This window comes from Tenrec ecaudatus, chromosome 1 (assembly GCF_050624435.1).
Source record: "Tenrec ecaudatus isolate mTenEca1 chromosome 1, mTenEca1.hap1, whole genome shotgun sequence".
NCBI lineage: Eukaryota > Metazoa > Chordata > Mammalia > Afrosoricida > Tenrecidae > Tenrec > Tenrec ecaudatus.
This window is the reverse complement of record NC_134530.1, coordinates 299,746,390-299,753,694: the sequence shown is the minus strand read 5'-3', so window position 1 is coordinate 299,753,694 and position 7,305 is coordinate 299,746,390. Positions and strand designations below refer to the sequence as shown.

The window sequence follows — 7,305 nt, the reverse complement described above, 5'->3', positions numbered from 1 at the left end:
AGTCTCAGTCTCAGCTGTACACACCCTGCCACGCCCACAATGAACTGCTAAGCTAGGCAACAAAGAGAGGCCTCTGGTACCAAGTCTCAGCTGGAACATTTTCTTTTCCTTAGCATCTTCTCCAGGTCCATTGTACACACGGAGCAATCTTCTTCTCTTAACGTTGACACTTTTATTGATGTACAATTCACATGTCACACAATGGTTTATATATATTCAAAAGAGTTGTAAAATCACCACCACAATCAATTTTATACCATTTTCTTCTTTCTCGTACACACAACCATTCTCCATCCCTACCCCCCAACTTCCCTTACCATAGCCCTAGCCAACTATTAAATAAATTACTGTCTTTATACATTTACCAAGCCTGGATTTCATATCAAGAAAAACATACAAAAACAAAGATCCCAACGATAACAACAAAATAACACAGAGAAAGACCAATAAAAAGAAAGCAGAAAATAATTTAAAAATGAGGATAAATTAAAAAATGAGTCAAAATGGAAAACAAATGATAAGGTGTTACATTATAACCTACCTATATCTGCATTGGTTCACTTTCCCATTCACTGTGTCTGATAACAAGACTATTCACAGCCCTATTGTGTGGAGAGAGGCGATTCACCAGAGGCTTAATACGGACCCAGAAAATGGATTTTGTGCTTTCACTGTCATTTATAGCACCTGCAATCTCTAATTTAATTTCTAATACCAATCCCTCTTTAGGTCTTGGATTTTATTATTTACAATCCTTAGATCACATGGACTAGTGTGCTTCTCTCATGTGAACTTAGTTGGCTTCTCACTTATATGACTGCAGCTTCTTTTTTTAAGATAAAAGTAAATTTTAATAAAGAAAAATTCAACATTGAAGGCTCAGACAATCTTGGGGTACTGGGAAGGGGATTCCTCGCTTCTCTCCCCCACCTCCCTGGTATCATTTGGGGCAGAGGTACAAGTTTTTCTCTGATCTTGAACGGAATGAACAGTGAGACCTTTGCTCTGTCTGAATGTCTCTCCTCTGGGGCTGCCTGGCTGTGGTTTCTCGGTGTGCCTCTCACCTAGGTTAGGCACCCTTGCCCAAGTCCCCTGTGGAATGCAGGGAGGATGCTGTGCGGGGGAGGGGGGCAGGGCACATCAGCTGGCAGAGACAGTGGTGGTGGCAGCGATGAGAGGGGGCACAGGGGTGGGCCAGCCAAGGGGAAGTGAGAGCGAGGCAAAGGAGGGGCTCCCAAGAGGGCAAAGGGAAGATGGCAACAGGGAAGAAAGCCAAAGAACGTGGGGGTGGCACCAAAGGGCAGGAGTGGTGGGGTTGGGAAATGGCCTCCAGTCCCTGGGTCTCCACATCAAGTCTTGTCTGGGGGTGGGTCTCTGAGCACCTTGTTTTCCTTCAGGCTGTCTAGGTATTCCTGTTGGGACACTGCCAGCACTGATGCTAGGATCTCATCATCGTCCCAGTCATGCAGACCAAAGGCGGAGGGGGACATCTGCTGAATGAGAGCCCGGCACTCCAGCGCAGGGTAGAGGGACGCGGGAGGAGAGTTGGCTGAGTCGGTGGCCCCTGCTGACAACTGGCTGCTTGCACCTGGTGCACAGGGTGAAGGAGGTTTAGCAAGAGCTATGACAGTGCCTGGAGAAGGGGGCTTAATGCCCAGCTCAGCATGCAACTCAGGGTTCTCAGGAGATGAGGCTGAACTCCGCTGCCGCGGGGACCGGTTGGTCCACTCCTCCAGGCCACTGGAGGCTGCAGCTGTGGCCGAGCTGCACGTGGCGCTGGCTTTCCGGGGCTGGGTGGGGCCACGGACCTGGCGGGCCTGTTTCTCCTGATCCCGGAGCCACTGCAAGTAGGATTCCCGAGCCACCTGCTCCTCAATGGCCTCATTGGTGGCCTCCCAGTCGGTGACCCGCTTCTTGTCTTCCAGCATCTGCTGCTCGATCCATGACTCCTCGGATGTTTTTATGGCAGTTTTCATGAGGGAGTGCTCCGCAAACCCCGGGTGGAATGACGGTAGGCCCAGCCCCACGCCAATGGTGGCCTTGTTGGGATTCACCACCGAGTTGTAGTGGATATTCCGATGGTAGCTGACCCGGATGGGTTCGTCCTCGTGTCGCCGCATCCCGTGGAACGTGTTGCTGGGCTCTGCGCTGTACTGATACACCTCTACAGGGCGGTTGTACATCTCCGCCATGGCCTGCATCTCGATGTGGTTGCCATGGCAGTTGCTTTTGCGCTTCCGGTTTATATAGGTGGCGAAGTCCTCTGTGACATAGCTGGAGAAGTAGTCTGCGTTCTTCATCAGGTAGTCCATGCAGTGCTTTCGCACCACCTCGTGCATGTCCTGGTCACCGTATACTTGGTCAGCCACAGCCCGGAAGAGACAGGCGCCGTCGTCCTTCATCTGCTTGATGACAAAACCCTTCTGGTCTCGCAGTGTCTGTTCGAACCAATGCTCCTGCCGCTCAGCCGTGGCCGGGTCCATGGCCTCGGTGCGCGCCGCAGCCGTGTCGTACTCATCCTCGCTGTTGTAGCCCGCGCCGACCTCCTCCCGCTCGGGACCGCCGCCGCCAGCCGCGCCAGCCCCGGGGGCTTGGCGGCGCCGCTTGCTGTGCCCTGGCCCCGAGCAGCGGCTGCCCACACCTAGGGCACCACCCACGCCCGCCGCCGCGGCTCCCAGCGCATCACCAGGACCACCTCCGGGACCTCCAGGGCCTCCGCATGGAGGTGGAGAGACCTGCGGCGGTCGAGGACCGGCCACTGCGCCCGGGGGTCCGGTCAGCGCCCAGCGGGGAAGCGCTCCTGCTGGTCCCGGGGGCGGGCCCGGGGGCGGTGGTGAGGCCCGGGAACGAGCCCCAACGACGGCCGAGTCACGGTCAAGGTCACCGCCGCCCAAGCCCACCCCCCCGCCGCGGCGCGGTGCTGGGTTCAGTGGGCCTGGCGGCGGCGACTCGGCGGCGGTGGTGTCCGCGTCGGGAGGAGGCGGCTTCTTTTTGGGGAGAATTGTCATGGCGGTAGCGCGGAGCAGCCCCCAGCACACCCGGCGCGAGGCACGCTGGGAGAGAACCCCAGGGCTGCTTCTTTCAAGACAAGCCTGTAAGACCCCGGATGCTGTTGGTTCTGATAGCTGCGTACCCAAATCTTCAGTCATAGGAACTAATTGTTCTTGAACTGGGTCTATGATTAAGTGTGAGCTCAAAATCCATTCATGTGTCTAAGGTTTATTTATATCTGTCCCTGGTCTGCTTGAGAGACATCACTATCAGCTTATTGGCTAAATGATAAATCATTCCCATGGAGCACATGGCAATTCTACCCATAGTATGATTAATTTAGCCGGTGGAATAGAATTTAAAACACTGTTGAGAAAAAGGAAAATATACATCTATAGGACGTGTATACTGGTATAAACGAAAGCATATATGGTATATGAATTTTTGACTTGTACAGATGAAAAACCTAAGTGATCGGATAGTACTTATGCAAACATTGAGGACTGAAAATCTTCAATAAGCAGAGCAATAATCATACAAAACTTTGGAGAAAGGACATTTTTTAAGTGCTTTGAACTAAGATAGTTTCCCCTTTCCCCCTCTTCTTTATTTTATTTTATATTTGTTGGTGTCAGGAGTGGGATATGCCCCCTCTTCTTCTTCTTTTTTTTTTTTTTTACATTTTATTAGGGACTCACACAACTCTTATCACAATCCATACATATACATACATCAATTGTATAAAGCACATCCATACATTCCCTGCCCCAATCATTCTCAAAGCATTTGCTCTCCACTTAAGCCCTTTGCATCAGGTCCTCTTTTTTTTTCTTTTTTCCCCTCCCTCCCCGCTCCCCCCTCCCGATGTGCCCTTGGTAATTTATACATCGTTATTTTGTCATATCTTGCCCTATCCGGAGTCTCCCTCCCCCCCTTCTCTGCCGTCCCTCTCCCAGTGAGGAGGTCACACGTGGACCCCTGTAATCAGTTCCCCCTTTCCAACCCACTTGCCCTCTGCTCTCCCAGCATCGCCCCTCACACCCCTGGTCCTGAAGGTATCACCCACCCTGGATTCCCTGTGTTTCCAGCCCCCATATGCACCAGTGTACAACCTCTGCCCTATCCAGCCCTGCAAGGTAGAATTCGGATCATGGTAGTTGGGGGGAGGAAGCATCCAGGACCCGGGGGAAAGCTGTGTTCTTCATCGGTACTACCTCGCACCCTCATTGACCCATCTCCTCTCCTGAACCCCTCTCTGAGGGGATCTCCATTGGCCGACACTTGGGCCTTGGGTCTCCACTCTGCACTTCCCCCTTCATTCAATATGGTACATATATATACACATATATAGACACACACATATATACATATACACACATATATCTTTTTTTTTTTTTTGCATAATGCCTTTATATCTGGTCCCTTTGGCATCTCATGATCGCACTGGCCGGTGTGCTGCTTCCATGTGGGCTTTTTTTGCTTCTGAGCTAGATGGCTGCTTGTTCACCTTCAAGCCTTTAAGACCCCAGACACTATCATGGAGGTGTGCAGTCAATGATATGATTTTTTTGTTCTTTGATGCCTGATAACTGATCCCTTCGGGACCACTCGATCACACAGGCTGGTGTGTTCTTCCATGTGGACTTTGTTGCTTCTGAGCTAGATGGCCGCTTGTTTATCTTCAAGCCTTTAAGACCCCAGTCATTATCTCTTTTGATAGCCAGGCACCATCAGCTTTCTTCACCACATTTACTTGTTCACCCACTTTGGCTCCAGCTGTTGTGTCGGGAGAGTGAGCATCATAGAGTTCCAATTTAATAAAAGAAAGTATTCATGCATTGAGGGAGTGTTTGAGTAGAGGCCCAAGGTCCTTCCACCACCTTAATACTTAACCTATAAATATAGACACATTGATCTACTTCCCCATCCTCCTATATATATTTGCATGTACATGTCTTTGTCTAGACCTCCATAAATGCCCTTTGACTCCTAGCTCTTTCCTCCATCTCCCTTGACTTTCCTCGCCCCCTCTTCTTTATAACCTATGGCTTTCTGGCCTCAGAATGGAAATCAGTAACTTGATAAGCGGTTTGCAAAGTAATCTGGTTTCACTACAGTCACTGTAATTACTTTGACCTGCCCCACTGAGATACAATTTGGGAACGTATTATGCAGACTTTGCTAGGGAGGTTGGCAGCTGTTAGTCCCGTGGTTATCCCAGGAGGCTGTCCCAGATCTAGCTGCTGATCTTCCACATTGTGGTCTTCTTAATAAGGCATGAGGCCTAGCTGGCCCAGGCTCTGTTATGAAGATTCCAATTGTTAAAAAGCATAAAGACTTTACATTCTGATGGGCAGCCCAACCACCAGTCTTACTTGTCTTTACCGTCATAACTAAAAGTTCCACTTACCCTAGAGTTAATTTAGACTCAAAGGTACCCCCATGTATGTCAGAGTAGATTAAACACCCTGCAGAAATCACAATAACAGTATCACTTTGTGTTCTTAGGGAAATCTGAAAATACTGTATAATAGTCACGTAACTTTTATCATTATCATTTTTATCTCATTTGAGAACATCACCACAAGTTTCTATAGACCAGTGCTATTTCTGTTTTATGGATACTCAAATCAAACCAAACCCGCTGCTGTCAAGTCGATTCAGACTCATGGTGATCCTATAGGATGGAGTAGAACTGCCCAAAGGCTTTCATAGGCTGCAGATCGTTATGGAATGTGTGCCACACTTCACGGTCCTGGCAACAATTCAATCTCTATTATCAGGAGTCCGAATTGGCTCAGTATGCCTCTTCTCAGACTTCCATTCTAGGGTTTCAACCCAGATTTTTCTTGTTGAGGTTATTGTTCTAGCAAAGCTGCTCTTTACAAACTTGGCCGTGTTCTGATTTCGTTAGCTATGGAACAAGCAGTTCAAAGTCTTGCTTTTTACCCTTCAGTAGACTCGGGGTTCCTGGGAGGTGTCTCTCCTTTTTTTTCTTTTTTAATAGAGAATTCTTAGTCTTTCCTGCTAACTAGAAAAATGTTGCCTGGTTTGTGGAATATTTGTTAGCCAATTGTGTGCTTCAAGTAAGACGATGCGATTTAGCAAACAAAAGCACTAACAATAAACGTTTAGTGTAAGTATGTACCAAAATGTTGCATTTTACCCCATCTGCCTTTCTTCTGACAATCCTACTCAAAAGATAAAGAAGAAGAGTGGGCAGTTGGGGTTCTTTTACTGCATTTAAAATCTTCAGAATACAGCTTTCCCCCAGATCCTGGATGCTTCCTGCCCCCCCCCCCCCAACTACCATGATCCGAAGTCTACCTTGCAAGTCTGGATAGAGCAGAGGTTGTACACTGGTGCATATAGGAGCTGGAGGCACAGGGAATCCAGGGTGGATGATACGTTCAGGACCAGGGGGTGAGGAGCGATACTGGGAGAGTAGAGGGTGAGTGGGTTGGAAAGGGGGAACTGATTACAAGGATCCACATGTGACCTCCTCCCTGGGGGACGGACAACAAAAAAGGGGTTGAAGGGAGACGCCGGATAGGGCAAGATATGACAAAATAACAATCTATAAATTATCAAGGGCTCATGAGGGAGGGGGGAGCAGGGAGGGAGGGGAAAAAAAAGAGGACCTGATGCAAAGGGTTTAAGTGGAGAGCAAATGCTTTGAAAATGATTAGGGGAAAGAATGTACAGATGCGCTTTATACAATTGATGTATGTATATGTGTGGATTGTGATAAGAGTTGTATGAGCCCCTAATAAAATGTTTAAAAAAATAAAATCTTCAGGCTTTATTTCTAGGGAATGCCATTTATTATTTAAATATGATTATTTTTGTCATCTTAATGCTAATAAGTCAGTCCTAAGTTTCTGAGCATTAAATTGAAACAGAAAAATCTGATCCCTGTTATAGAATTTCAGTTCCAGCTTGTCTTCTAGAGCCTAATTAATTGGGTATTAGATTAGGAGGAGTCTAGCTAATTTGTCAAGAGACATTTCATTTCTGTGTTGACTTGACGCACCTGAGTCCTTCAACACGCTGCTCTAAATTCACCTGAGATGAGATCAAAACTCACAGCACACAAATGGGACAAAGGAAACTGCCTGTCAGTGAGATTAAGATAGACAGAACCACATGCTGTTTACACGACTAAATGAAGTGTATGTGATCATCACCATGGAAACAAGTTGTATGGAGGTGTGCAGAGGAGGGGGAGATCAAAGTTTTCTCCAGATAGAAGGCTTACATATGGCGATTTAAAAAAATCAGATGAAGCTGTTATGTCTATAACAGAAGGTATGA

At 47.9% G+C, this 7,305-nt stretch overlaps 1 pseudogene; it reads right to left on the bottom strand.

The window, feature by feature from the left end:
* Positions 1 to 679: 679 nt before the first annotated feature.
* LOC142437488 (OTU domain-containing protein 5 pseudogene) lies at positions 680 to 3,008 on the bottom strand (annotated as a pseudogene).
* Positions 3,009 to 7,305: the final 4,297 nt, after the last annotated feature.